The sequence below is a fragment of the Triticum aestivum genome, chromosome 7B, assembly GCF_018294505.1.
Source record: "Triticum aestivum cultivar Chinese Spring chromosome 7B, IWGSC CS RefSeq v2.1, whole genome shotgun sequence".
NCBI lineage: Eukaryota > Viridiplantae > Streptophyta > Magnoliopsida > Poales > Poaceae > Triticum > Triticum aestivum.
In genome coordinates, this window is record NC_057813.1 from 682,972,843 (window position 1) to 682,987,759 (window position 14,917).

A 14,917-nucleotide genomic window follows, 5' to 3' on the forward strand; every position below is an offset into this window, starting at 1 on the left:
CTAGACGTTTGGGTACTTTAAATTGAACCGTGAAAATGTCTTATATTAAGGAACAGAGGGTGTAGAGTTCACTCAAATTATCCCGGTAAAGCTAGTCACACCTTTGTTAAAATTTATGTTCATTATATTATCGGAGGAGGTCTGTATGTTTGTCTCTAATGCTTGTCGACTACATACCTGACATCATGATGTAATATTAAGTCATTTCCTTTTGTACAGTGTCACTGAATTGTCAAGGTGGTGATGGCATTTTATTTTAGTTGAACTGCACAAAATATGCTTAAAAGAAGAGGAAAGGTCAGGAATGGCTCAATTTTTCAGAAAAAACTATGTATGCCTTCCAGACTCAGTCGTTGTTGCTTTATTTAGTCCTTCAAACAGGTGGTTAGAAATAGTCTTGCTACCTTTTCCCATTAAGAAATTGGAATGCTTATATTTGTGAGTGTATGCTTCAACTAGTGCCACTTTTATAGTAATCACACTTTCAATATCTACGCAAACAGGGATGCTCGATTTTAGTGGAACTGCACAAATAGTCCAACTGGTTCAACATTAGGAGCATGTTTTTTTTCCAAACCTTTATATCCAATTGGTGGCACTATGAGCTGTTCATTACGAAGGTACATGGTTTGCTACTATCTTGCTACTCTTTTTGTACTGTCATTAGATAGTAATACTAGTGGTTTGCATGTGAGTTTATTGGCAGGGTGGACCTACATTGGAGGTGCAGGACAGGATTCAATGATTGGATGCTCAATTTCGGTTGTATCGTTTTCACCTCTTCCATCACTGTGAACATGGATATCCTTGGTCTGATGAAGAATAGGCGCTATATTTCTGCTCTGAACCAGCAAATCAATTCAGTATGAAATTGTCCAGGGCAAAACATAACTGTATCAGATTGTCCAGTGCAGAACATGACAGATGCTAAGCAGAAGAGACATGTTTAAACCGAAAATACATGGTGCGGTATATGTTTACTAGATGCTTGATATTTGTGCAGACAGGGATGTCTGCCCGTTGCTATTTGGCAAACAAACAAAGTGTCTGCAATTTTGGTTGAACTGCACAAGAGAATAGTATAGTCAATGCATCCAGTGCCATTTGAAAATAGACACAGAAAGATTGGATAGTCACTTCATGGACTGTAGAAAAGTAGTATTGTACTATTAAATGGCCAACACTAGGTGTTTCATTGCTCTAGTCTGATTATACAATGGGCATCATTTTGCCTAAGTTAAAGTTTGTATTCCAAAAATAGTCTCGCGGTGTGATCGAGAGAAGACCAAATCATATTGCAGTGGATGTTCCCCCATCATGTGTGGTTCATTCTCATGGTTCCAGCTGTTGGTGAAACCACTTACGTTTGCAAGAGGAATTGTAGACTTCATAAACAAATTTATCTTTCAGTCTGTACTGAATGTTGGCCAAGAGAAGCATCCATGTTAGTATGAAGAATAGATGTTTTTTCTAGATCTTTTCTTTTGGAGCTACATATTTGTATATGAACTGTGAATCATTGAGATGCATTAACATGTTGATCTTATGTATGGTAATCGTACTAGTTAGTTTTAGTTGCGACGCAAGATCCGAAGTGGTTGATCTTTGCTTTTGGAGCTACATATTTGTATATGATCTGTGAATCATTGAGATGCATTAACAGTTACTTATTTCTATTCGCTCAGTGTTTACAAGGTACTGATCGATCACTAGCTAGCCTACTAATGCGCTCCTGGCAGTTTTATTTGCGACGCAAGATACGAAGTGGCAGTTTTTTGAATAAAAATGCTTACCTCTGAAGAAACTGACAAGCTACACTATCCTACCTACTCGATCCTACACGAATAAATAGCGGATCACGCACGTACTACCTCCTTTCCGGTTTGCAGGGCTCAATTCAAGAAACGACCTACTCGATCCTACACGAATAAATAGCGGATCACACACGTACTAGTACCTCCTTTCCTGTTTGCAGGGCTTAATTCAAACCTCTCACCAACCAAGGTACTCCCTCCGTCCGGGTTTATTAGTCCTGTGAGCAAAGCAGCAAGACCAAGGCATGGCAATAATTAACGGCATGTAGAAGTTTAAGCCTATTTAATTCCAGCGATTTAAGTGGCTGCATGTGTGCCCTCGGCTACAACTCGTTGCATGCTGCTCGTACTGGCTGTGAGCGATTGTGAGTGTCTGCATGCAGCCGGCTGTAATTAAAGCAGCTAATTAATGCAAACAAAAGATGCGCTTTAATTGTTGCGGGCTTTTTAAATCCGTGGAATCATTATTGACAAGGAGGGAGATGATTCGAGTGCACTCGTTTGACCGCCATGCCGGCATGCGACCCAGACGGGATGGGATGGCATAGTCATAATTTCAGATTCTCTGGTTTTCCACGGCAAGCTGGCGCGCTAAGCCATTATGCATTGAATTCCGATAACCGTCGCGCTACCTTCCGCCTATAAGTACTATTTCCCAGCCTTCTCAGGTGGCACCGTGACCCACTCGCCATATCCTCATAAGCCCCCACCGGCCCGACGTCGCTCGCCATGTCTGCCATGCCCCCACCCGTCCGCGGTAGGCGATGCCGGAGGCGGTCACCGCCGGAACTAGTGTTCGGTTTTTCACCGGAAGGCAGACGGAGGGAGGAGGCATTCTATCTGTATTTAGATGGCAATGCGGAGATCGAGGAGTTGTTGAAGCGCGACCGCCTGGCAGAGGAGCAGGAGTTGTTGGAGCGCGACCGCCTGGCGGAGGAGCAGCGTATCGCCGATTTGCACCGCTAGCGGGACATGGAGCAGTAGCGCACCGACGCTTTGTGTCGCAAGCAGAGCGCCCGCAACTGGGCCGACTACATGGAGGCCAGCGCCCGGCAAATAGCCCTGGAGGCTGGCGGGCACGCACGCGTTCGCGACGCTGATTTTTACTACCACCTCGTCAAGTGGGTTTCCCGCTTGGAAGCCGAAGCTTCGGTGGACCAAGCCGGCATGGAAAGGGCCAACGCGCGCGAGCAACGCGCCCTATTGCACCTCTTGCAAGTCCGAGGCAAGGCGCAGGACGCCGGTGCCGGCATTTAGCGTGTACCACAGATGGCGGTCGGCATCGTCTAGTTAGCTAAGAGTAAGTTAGTACTTGTACGCTACTAGAGTATTAGTGGGAGTAGATAGTTAACTTGGCTATGATGGTTGTCAATGTGGAAGTTCAGTACTCTATATGTGGATTAGACATGTTACTTTGCTCTGAATGTTGAACTTTCCGTTTGAACGTATGGAATGGGCTGTTATTTTTTTAAATGGGTTGTATTTGTCCTCCACAGGTTTAGAGGCTGACTTGTGGGCCTACCAAGTTGACGCGTACACAATCAGGAGATGATTGTACGTGGAGAGGATGATAGCAAGAACCTGCCATGGTCATGGCAGTACACAAGCAAGTGCCTCCTTATTTCAAGCCAATAAAAAAATGGCTCCTCCTGGTGGATTTCTGACATCTGCGTCCCATGCCTTTATCAACGTAGTCAATAAATGAGAGAATTGCACAACGAGCGGCTGACACCAGGGACCCAGCAGCTCGCCCAGTTATTTTTGTTTTGGGTTAATTTGATAAATGTCACTCCAAATCTGGTGTGCCCGAGAAATGCCACTGCTCCTGGTTCCCTAGTTGTGCTCACTTTTCCCCATGCCGAGAAAATGCAACATTATAGGCACACCCCCAGGTTTAGCTATACACACAGATGCTTGCAAGGGTTTAGAGAGTGCAGTGGAAATTGTATTCCCTGGAGTGGAGCATAGGGAATGTATGCGACACCTAGCGCATAATTTCAAAAAGAAAAGAAGTTCAAAGGTAAAGTTTATGATGAGAATTATGGTCAGCATCATACACATGCAGCAAAAGGAATCATGAACACCATTTGAGAGTGTTGTATGCTCAAAATCCTCTTGTGAAGGAGTACATGGATGCACATCATGGCAAGGTGTGGTCAAGAAGCAAATTCAACGAAATCTGCAAAGTAGATTATGTGACCAGTAACCTTGCAGAATGCTTCAATTCAAAGAACAAGTCAGTGAAAGGGCTCTTGTTGTGGCAAGCATTTGATAAGATGAGTCAAATGATCATGATAAAGATGGCTCTTCGCAAAAGAATTGCAGAAACACAATATGTTGGTCATCAAATGCTCCCATCACTGATTAAGGCATTGCACTTGAAGGCAAGAGGACTGAAGATGAAATGTACTCGATCTGGTACATATGAGGGAGAGGTTACCTATACTGACACTAAAAATAGGGTATGGAGGTATCCTGTGAACCTAAGTACTAGAGAATGTACTTGTAGGCAATGGCAGATCCGTGGGAAGCCATGCATACATGCCCTACATCTGATGACCGTCATTGGGGGTGCAGATGGTGAAGTTGATCAATATTGCTCTGAGTATTTCTCTGTTGCCAAATTTATGGCTGCTTATGCTGACAATGTGCCTGCACTATTGGGGAAAGATCAATGGAACATAGTACATCCACGGTTCAAACTCCACGCTCCTGTCATTACTAGACCACCAGGAAGACCAATGAACCAGAGGATTAGAGCAGGTGAGGAGGGTCGTCTACCAAAGAAGCGTGCTTGCAAAAAATGTGGAGTTCTGGGGCATATTGCTAGGCTTTGTACCAATGAAGTGGATGCATCATTTGGAGAGGAGGAAAGATGGACAGCAGCCAATGCTGAGGAGAATGCAGCAGCAGTGGAGAATGCAGCAGCAAATGAAGCATCCTGGTATGTGTTTGCACCCTTTGTAGAATGCAGCTACCCTTTTGTTTGCATTTGTTCTCTTTTTTGACTATGGCTTATAATTTTATTTACCAGCTCTAGGGAGAAAAGGCCAAGAGATGAAGAAGCAGAAGATTTTGAAACCATGGCCTTTGATGGTTTTGAATCTATAAGAGAGGAAGAGGAGGGCGTAATTTTTTCAATTGTGCCTTTAAAGATTATTGAACCCATAGATGACCATCAAATGGTCGTCAAGTGCTCAGCGAGTGCAACTACTCCATCAGCACCTCCACGAGGAAAACCCCAAGTAAAGCCCAAGATCAAAAGGAACAAGAGTCTGAAAGAAAAGAGCATCTCAACTAGGGAAACCCAAGACGGTGAAGCCAGCTGCAAACACAAGGAGCAAGTCGAAAGTTTGAATTAAGTTGTTGGGAAATGTTTGTGTTGTCAATTTGAGGGCGAGTGGATCGCTTAAAACTTGGTAGATTTGTATTAAGATGTTGGCATCTTAAAACTTGGTACATTTGAGCTACTGTGAAAACTTATCAGTTGTAATAATGTTGCTACTACTTTGGTTTCTTATTTGAGTAGGAATTCAAATTTCCATCAAAATTTGAATTTAAATCAATATTTGAATTTGGGCCAAAATTTGGATTTGAATAAAAGTTGAAGTTGAACATTGGAGGTTCATTGCTCTGTGCGGTGTATTTGATCGAGCATTTGAAGTCCAATATTCGTAGGTGAACAGTCCGAATGAGAAATGTGCTAGAAACGAGCTCGAAAGCTAGGGTAAACAACCCTATTTGAAATCAAGTTTTTTTTACCTTGCCTAAATGAGGCATATATATTTTATTAACACTTGTTCCATATATATAGGGTGAAAACGAAGTCTCAATATTTATTGATTAATATTCATATTACTACATTTTTTTGAAAAAATATGCTTTTATTTCAAAACCGTCAAATAACATGTTTTAGATATGAAAATGAAAAAGTAAGTTCAGATCCTTCTTACTCACTCCAAAATGAAGCTATGGAGATTTTTCTAATTTTTTTAATTTTCTTGATTTTTTTCAAACCCTAAACCCTCTCTCCGTATTCTACGAACTCTAAAAATGTTCATAGGTGATAGCTCATTTGTGTGAAGACTTTTTTCATGAAAATGATCTACACCAAGTTTATATTTTTTCTCATAACCTTGTCACATATGACAGCTATGTGCGCAAGAATTACAACATTTTGAATTTTTTAAAAACATTTGAACTTGATTTCGACAAATCACTTCAAAAAATCATTTTTCAAAAAAACGCCCCTATACCGAGTTTATATTTTTTTATGGTAACTAGGTCTCATAAACGGACGAACTATGTTTGTTTTATATTTTTGCGATTTTTTCTAATTTAGTTATGGCCATTTGAAATCTGGTCAAACCCTAATAACCCCGTTGACTCGCTCATAACCCCGCAGAAATGCTCCAAACCCTAGCATCGAACGTGCGCCGTCGGATCCTAGCAAGCGCCAAACACCACCCGTCAGATGTGGGGCAGGCATCCGCGATCCGCGTGATGCATCCTCATTGGCTACTGCACTGTCCTTCTCGGGTTTTTTACGATCTGCCCCACTTTACATATGAAATTGTATTTTTCGCACATGACCACCACATGTCAGTGTTAAGAGTTGGTTCAAATATTCAAACTGCAAAATACAATGTGGCAAATCGTCAATATAGCTTCCCCTTCTCCTCTTCTCCATCTGACAGACAAAGGCATCGAGCAGATCGAGCAATTCCTCTGTTTCTTTCCCATCTTCTCGTTCTTCTTCCTCTCGAGCAATTCCTCTGTTTCTTCCTCTCGAGCGATATGTCGACCTCCTCGTCAGCCCCCCATTCCACGTGGCCGGTGTATGGTCCAGTGCCGATGACTCGATGCACTGACTGCCCACGGACTGCGCCACTGAAGCGGTTGACTTCGAAGGAGGAGAAGAATGGGAACTTTGGGCGCAAGTTCGTCAAATGCGAGAGCAAGCCGGAGGGGCAGGTTAGATCTGAGTTTTCCTCGCATCCTTTATCTCTAATTTCTCAAAAAATCTGTCAGATTTGGATTTAGGTTACATGATTTTGTTATCAGATCGTGAAGAAATACCACCATTTCGAGTGGATGGATGATTACATCCAAAGGCTTCAAGGGTCGGGCTTGCTGGATTCGAGGGGGAATGCAATCCGCGAGTCCAATCTACCTCATGAAAGTGCCGCTCCGGCAGCAGCAGCGCGTCCGGTAGATGTCGAGCTGAAGACGGAATTGAAGAAGATGAACAAGAACTTCAAGGAGCTTATTGAGTTGAAGAAGCAATCCAATCTGATAGCTTTAGGAATACTTGCTCTAGGAATTTTTTACTTTATGGCCATCTCTCGTTAGAGATGTTTGTCTACTGTTGTTGCCACTGTTTAGCAATCCAAGTCTGTTTATCTCAAATGCAACTCTGTTTAGTGCAACTCTCGATCTCTAAATGTATGCAGTTTACTGTTAAGTTTCAACACTTTCAGTTTCGGCAGAAAACAACTACCAGTTCAGTGATTGGATTATTTTGTTAGCTAATAACCTAAAAAAACCTAGTTTGCGGGCCCAAAGAGAAAGCCCAGAAACAAGCGAGCCCAACTACCAGTCTCTCTCGCACTTGCCAAACTTTTGTCCTCGAGTTCGTCAGTTCTGCTAAAAAAACCTAGTTCGCGGGCCCAAAGAGAAAGCCCAGAAACAAGCGATGTTTCTTTTTTTGTTTAGGAAGGATTGCTTTGTTCTTTTTTGTTTCTAATTTCTTTTTTCATTAATTTGATTGCCCAATCTCTTCTATCTCACTGAGGAATTTTTTTGGCTTTCCTTTATGGGTCCCTTCATTTTTTAGAATCAAAGTATTTGCAAACCGCAGTATTATTATGCCTAGCGAACCAATACTTCATGATTAGAAAAAGAGGTCTAACCCTCTTTTTTATATACTTCAAACATAGTGTAGTTAAAACTACACTTTTGACTAAAGCCAAATATCTCAAAGTATTTGATACTTCAATATTTCTGAAAACCAAAGTATTCTTTGAAGGGAGCCCTTCTTTGAATACCTAAAAAATACAGAGCTCTCAAACCAAAACCGTGTACAAATGTACAATATGTTCTTATTTTTAGAAGGCATCTATAAACACATCATTTTTAGTTTGTTTGGTTAATTTTTCCCACGCCAATTAGCCGTGTCTAAACTTGGGACAAACAAAATACAAACATAACAAAGCATTAATATAACACACATAACTTAACTTAGATAGGGTTGCTACGGCAACATAAGTTCTTACATAGACACCAATAGATAATCCCTAATAATTAACCTTACATAGATAGGGTAGCTAGCTCAGGCAACACACACACCAAACTCACACTACATAGTAGATAGATTGGGTAGCTAGGGCAACACCGCCATGTCTTCATCGTCGTCTTCACCTTAACCGCCGGCTTCACCGTCTTCTTCGCCGCCGGCTTCAGTACTCCTCCTCCTCAAGGCCGTTGTCGCCGATGTAGTACGGGAGGTTGTGCATGCGGTTGCTAGCGGGGAAGATGCTCTCGAAGTCGGTGAAGATGTTATAGGTCGAGAATGCGATGAACTCGCACCCACACCAATACACCTTGCCGAGCAGGTAGTAGGCATCGAACCTGTTGGTGAAGTGGACGACGAGCCCTACCACTGGAACGTTGGCGTGGGGACGCTGCTCCACGAGGTTGAACATGGGAGGCAAGCCTGCCGGGAGGTGGTGGAAGCCCGCACGGAGGAACCCCCGTGCAAGCTCAGTGCTTCCCCTCCAGCGGGAGAACGCCCGCACGCGGAGAGATTCCTCGACGACGACGTTGGCGGGGTACCGCCGTTCTGGCACGGTGGGCGGCGCTTGGAACGTCGGCCCGTTGTACTGCATCTTGCTCGCTTCGCTGAGTGGAACGGCTTTGGCTTTTGGGGGAAGAAGAGAAGTTGGAGGTGTAGATGGATCTGTAGAAGAAGAGGCAATGAAGGGCAGTTTAAATAGCCAGGGGAGACATAGTGGGTACACGCGCAACCGGCGTGGATCGTGACTCAGTGCGTGCGTGAACCGATGCAATCATCAATTTGTGAACGTGAATCGATGTGAGCGTGCTTTGTGTGCTCTGCGTTGGCGGCTGCCTGCCTCCCCCTTCTGCATGCTCTGCGTTGGCGGCGGTCTACCTCCCATTCACGAGCGTGCGTGTAGCCTGCGGCGTGAACCAATGCCTCGACATATGGACGCGACCGTGCGTGCAGCCTACCCCTTCTGCCACCGGCGCGTATGCCTGCGACTCATGAAATAACGCTGTAGAGCGACTCAATCCACCGACAACCGTGCGGCACGGATCGATGTGTGCGTGTCGGCGTGCATGCATGCGATTAGTTCTAGGTCACTAGATGCGTGTGTGGCGGTGTTCGCATGCATAGCAGGCTACATCGATGCCAAAGTCGGGCATGCATAGCAGGCTGCATCCATCCATAGCAACCTTTTTTAATTGGGCTCCCTTTTTAATTTATTACCAACAAACTAACGGGCCCGTCCTATGAACACAAACACGGCCCAAACAGCGAAGCCACAGCCATAGTTAACAGAGTCCGACGTGGCCCCACAAGTCAGTTAACGGCCAAGACGGCAAACGTCTGTTATGAACATTTGTGAGAGTTTAAGCTAAGGGAATGGGGAAAAGTGAGCAAAAGTTTGAAGCGTGGGGAAAACTGAGCACAACAAAGGAATTGGGGGCACAGATGGAATAAGCCCTTTTTAAAACACATCAAACCGACAATTAGTTTCAAATATCTTTTTTTCATTTCGAGATTTTAAATTGCATTGATTTTTATGCGTGGACAATTTATTGGATTTTATATTGATATACATTTATTATTAAAATCAGTCTGAATGTGACTCGAAATTTCGAGATTAAAAACAGTTCAGACCGCACGGACATATGAAAAATTTCGTATAATTTTTTAACCGTGGCCACAATATGGGCTGTAATGCTAACAAAAAGAATATGGCCTCCAAAAAAACTGTAAGAATTAGCAAATGGGTTGTAAATTATTTGAAATAATGGCAGATGGCTTGTATGCTATTTTCCACAGATTTGAGGCTTTCCTAAAAAAAGGTTGACGCACAAGCAGTGACTGTTGGATGTCCATCCAACGGCTGTCGTGCTTCTTCAATCTCTGCTCTTCCTGCTCCAGCCGCTCAAACAAGCACCGGCGGGACTGCCTGCTCCCTCCTTCCCACGGTCGGCTGTGCTGCCGCGCAGGCCTCACCGCCCCATCGTACTCCCATCGCTGGCCTAGACATCCCTCTACTCACCCATAGTCCCACACCTGCTGTTATTCTCCGGCGACGGCAGAAAAACTAGTAAACTCTCGTACAGTCATACTCCCCTCCGCGTGGGAAACAACTGTCGAGTCTTCCCTGGCTCCGTGTCGTTCCCTTCCTAGGCCTCGCCGCCGTCGACCGCCCTGGTGCTCTCGGCGTGGCGTGGTCAACGTGGTCAACGACCGACATGCATCTGAAGTGGACTGTACATGGAGAGGCTGACAGCTGGGTCCACTGCCGCATGCAAGGAAATGCCTCCTTATTACGCGCAAAATAATGATTCCTCCACCTGACATCTGGGACCCACCGAAAGGGCCTCTGTATTTCGCGAAAAAAACGTTACCGCCGCTGACAGCTCGGACCCACCCGCTATATCTTCGCACGCAAGGAAGTGCCTCCTTATTATGCACAAAAAATGAATACTCCCCCTGCTAGCTGGGACCCAGTATAGTGGGCCTACTATGTTGACGGGGACGAAGGGCTTTTTCAACTTAGTGAATATGCACGATTCTAGCTCAACTGACCGTACGATGTCCATCCAACGGCCGTAGTGCTTCTTCAACCTCTGGTCTTCTTGCTCCAGCCTCCAAAAGCAGCGCCGGTCGTGTCGCCTGCTCCTGCCTCCTGTGGCCGGCTGTGCTGCCGCAGAGGCCTCACCGCCCCCATACTACTCCCACCGCTGGCCAGGCCATCCCTCCACTCCACTCACCCACACCCCCTGTTATTCTGCAGCGACGGCCGCGCAGCCGAACCAGTGAACCCTCGTACTCCTCTCCGCGTGGGCATCCACTGTCGCGTCTTCCCCGGCTCTGCATCGTCCCCTTCCTAGGCCTCGCCGTCGTCCACCACCGTGGTGCTCTCGGCGCGGCGTGGTCAATGTGGTCAACGACCGAATTCCATCGGAAGAGTACTGTACATGGAGAGGCTGACAGCTGGGTCCACGGCAGCCGCAAGGAAGTGCCTCCTTATTACGCGGAAAATAATTATTCCTCCACCTGACAGCAGGGGACCCACCGGACGGAACACCGGTATTTCGTGAAAAAAATGTTTCCCCCCTGACTGCTGGGACCCACCGGACGGGCCACCGTATTTTGCGAAAAAAACGTTTCCCCCTGACTGCTGGGACCCACAGGACGGACCACCGTATTGCGTGAAAAAAATGTTACCCCCGCTGTCAGCTCGGACCCACTGGAAGTGCCTTCTTATTACGCACAAAAAAATGAATACTCCACTTGCTAGCTGGGACCCACCATGGTGGGAGGCTGACTTGTGGGCCTACTAAGTTGACTGGGATGGGGGCCTTTGTCAACTTTAGTCAATATGAACGATTCTAGCTCCAGTGACCGTATGATGTCCATCCAACGGTCATAGTGCTTCTTCAACCTCTGGTCTTCTTGCTCCAGCCTCCGAAAGCAGCGCTGGTCGTGATGCATGCTCCTGCCTCCCGTGGCCGGCTGTGATGCTGTGGAGGCCTCACCGCCTCCTACTACTCCCACCGCTGGCCAGGCCATTCCTCTACTCACCCACACCCCCTGTTATTCTGCGGTGACGGCAGCCTCACACCGCAGCCAGACCAGTGGACGCTCGTACTCCTCTCCGCGTGGGCAACCACTACCGCGTCTTCCTCGGCTCCGCGTCCCCCTTCCTAGGCCTCGCCGTCGTCCATCGCCCTGGTGCTCTCAGCGCGGCATGGTCAACGTGGTCAAGGAATGACTTCCATCAGACGTGGACTGAACATGGAGAGGCTGACAGCTGGGTCCATGGCCGCAGCAAGGAAGTGCCTCCTTATTACGCGGAAAATAATGATACATCCACCTGACAGCAAGGACCCACCAGATGGGACACCGTATTTCACAAAAAAATGTTTCCCCCTGACTGCTGGGACCCACCAGCTACATCTTCAGATGCAAGGAAGTGCGCCCGGGAAAAAAACGATCCGCCCCCCTGACTGCTGGGACCCACCAGCTACATCTTCACACGCAAGGAAGTGCCTGAATATCGGGACCCACCTGGTCGAAGCGTACGTAGCGTTGTCATTCTGGTCGCGAATATGTACGTACATACTGGTGGATGTAGAGGCGCGCACGTGTCGTAGTAGAGGCGCCCACGTGTTGTAGTAGAGGCGCGCACGTAGCATGTACACGTACGTACAGCGGCCAGTGTGCAAGAAAGAAAATACGGCCACGTATGTGTACATACGGGCGGGGTCTCGAACGCCTACTCGCGCATACGTATGGCCATGGCTCGTTTACATGGCTGGGTCGGAACGGAGAAACAGCGTCGTCGTCGTGTTCATGGGGAGCCAACCGGCTGGGTCGGAACGGAATGCGTCGTCGTGTTCATCAGGCGGGCTTGGACAGAACAGGCGATGGAAACAAGGCCTGGCATACCGCAGAACGGAGGAAACAGCCTTGTGTTCGACCGGCCACATTCGAAACGGGATCCTGGTCATCGGGAGGGGTCTGGCGTACTGCAAAACGGAGGAAACGAACCTCCTACAGTCGAAACGGGGGTCCTGTTAATCGGGAGGGGTGTGGTGTACCGCAAAACAGACGAAACAGACTTGTGTTGGAGCGCTACGGTCGAAACAGGGGTCCTGTTCATCGGGAGGGGTGTGGCGTACCGCAAAACGGGACTCCACGGGATACTGCTCATCTCCACCGTCGACCTCCTCCAGCCTCCACGGGCTACCGTCGACCTCCTCCAGCCTCCACGAGCTCCTGTTCATCCAGCCTCCACTGTGCGCTACTCCACCGGCTACTGTTCAACCACCCCTCTGATACGTCTCCAACGTATCTACTTTTCCAAACACTTTTGCCCTTGTTTTGGACTCTAACTTGCATGATTTGAATGAAACTAACCCGGACTGACGTTGTTTTCAGCAGAACTGCCATGATGTTTTTTATTGTGCAAAAAACAAAATTTCTCGGAATGACCTGAAAATCCATGGAGATACGTTTTAGAAAATATAAAAAATACTGGCAAAAGAATCAAGGCCAGGGGGCCCACACCCTATCCACGAGGGTGGGGACGCCCCCCCCCCCCTGGGCGCGGCCCCCTGTCTCGTAGGCCCCCTGACGCTCCACCGACCTCAACTCCAACTCCATATATTCCATTTCGCGGAGAAAAAAATCAAAGAGAAAGTTTCATCGCGTTTTACGATATGGAGCCGCCGCCAAGCCCTAATCTGTCTCGGGAGGGCTGATTTGTAGTCCGTTCGGGGCTCCGGAGAGGGGGATTCGTCGCTGTCGTCATCATCAACCATCCTCCATCACCAATTTCATGATGCTCACCGTCGTGCGTGAGTAATTCCATCGTAGGCTTGCTGGACGGTGATGGGTTGGATGAGATTTACCATGTAACCAAGTTAGTTTTGTTAGGGTTTGGTCCCTAGTATCCACTATGTTCTGAGATTGATGTTGCTATGGCTTTTCTATGCTTAATGCTTGTCACTAGGGCCCGAGTGCCATGATTTCAGATCTGAACCTATTATGTTTTCATGAATATATGTGTGTTCTTGATCCTATCTTGCAAGTCTATAGTCACCTATTATGTGTTATGATCCGACAACCCCGAAGTGACAATAATCGGGATACTTCTCGGTGATGATGTATTCACTATGTGCTAATGCTTTGTTCCGGTTCTCTATTAAAAGGAGGCCTTAATATCTCCCTTAGTTTCCACTAGGACCCCGCTGCCATGGGAGGGTAGGACAAAAGATGTCATGCAAGTTCTTTTCCATAAGCATGTATGACTATATTCGGAATACATGCCTACATTACATTGATGAATTGGAGCTAGTTCTGTGTCACCCTATGTTATAGCTATTACATGAGGAATCGCATCCGACATAATTATCCATCACTGATCCAATGCCTATGAGCTTTTCACATATTGTGTTTCGCTTATTTACTTTTCCATTGCTATTGTTACAATTACTACAAAACTGTTATCTTTACTTTTGCCACTGTTACCATTACTATCATACTACTTTGCTACTAAATACTTTGCTGCAGATACTAAGTTATCCAGGTGTGGTTGAATTGACAACTCAACTGCTAATACTTAAGAATATTCTTTGGCTCCCCTTGTGTCGAATCAATAAATTTGGGTTGAATACTCTACCCTCGAAAGCTGTTGCAATCCCGTACACTTGTGGGTTATCAAGACTAATTTCTGGCGCCATTGCCAGGGAGCATAGCTCTATTCTTTGAGTCACTTGGGATTTATATCTGTTGATCACTATGAGGAACTTGAAAGACAAAAGAACTAAGATTTTGCCCTCAACTACGAGGGGATGTAAGGAAATGCCATCTAGCTCTACACTAGATTCTCCTTCTGTTATTAGTAAGCTTGCGACACCTAAACCTGCTACTGCTTTGAATTCTGATATGTCGCATGTCATTGATGATGCCACTTCTGCTATGCATGATATGTATGATGAAACTACTTCTGTGCGTGATACTACTTTGCCATTAGGTGAATTTCTTGATGAACAACTTGCTAGGGTTAGGGAGAATGAAATTATGGAAGATGATATTATTGCTGATAGTGATGATTAAAGTTCTCCCCCTGATTACGAATTACCTGTTGTTCCTGAGGGTTATGTTATGAATGAGGAAGCTGCTAGAGCTATCTTTGCTTGCAAAGATAGATATGACCTTAAAAAGTTATTAGCTAAATGGAAGTAGCAATCCCTTAATGCTAGAATGTAACCTGACCCCACTTTTACTACTTCACCTATCTGTGTTACTGATAAGGATTATGAATTCTCTATTGATC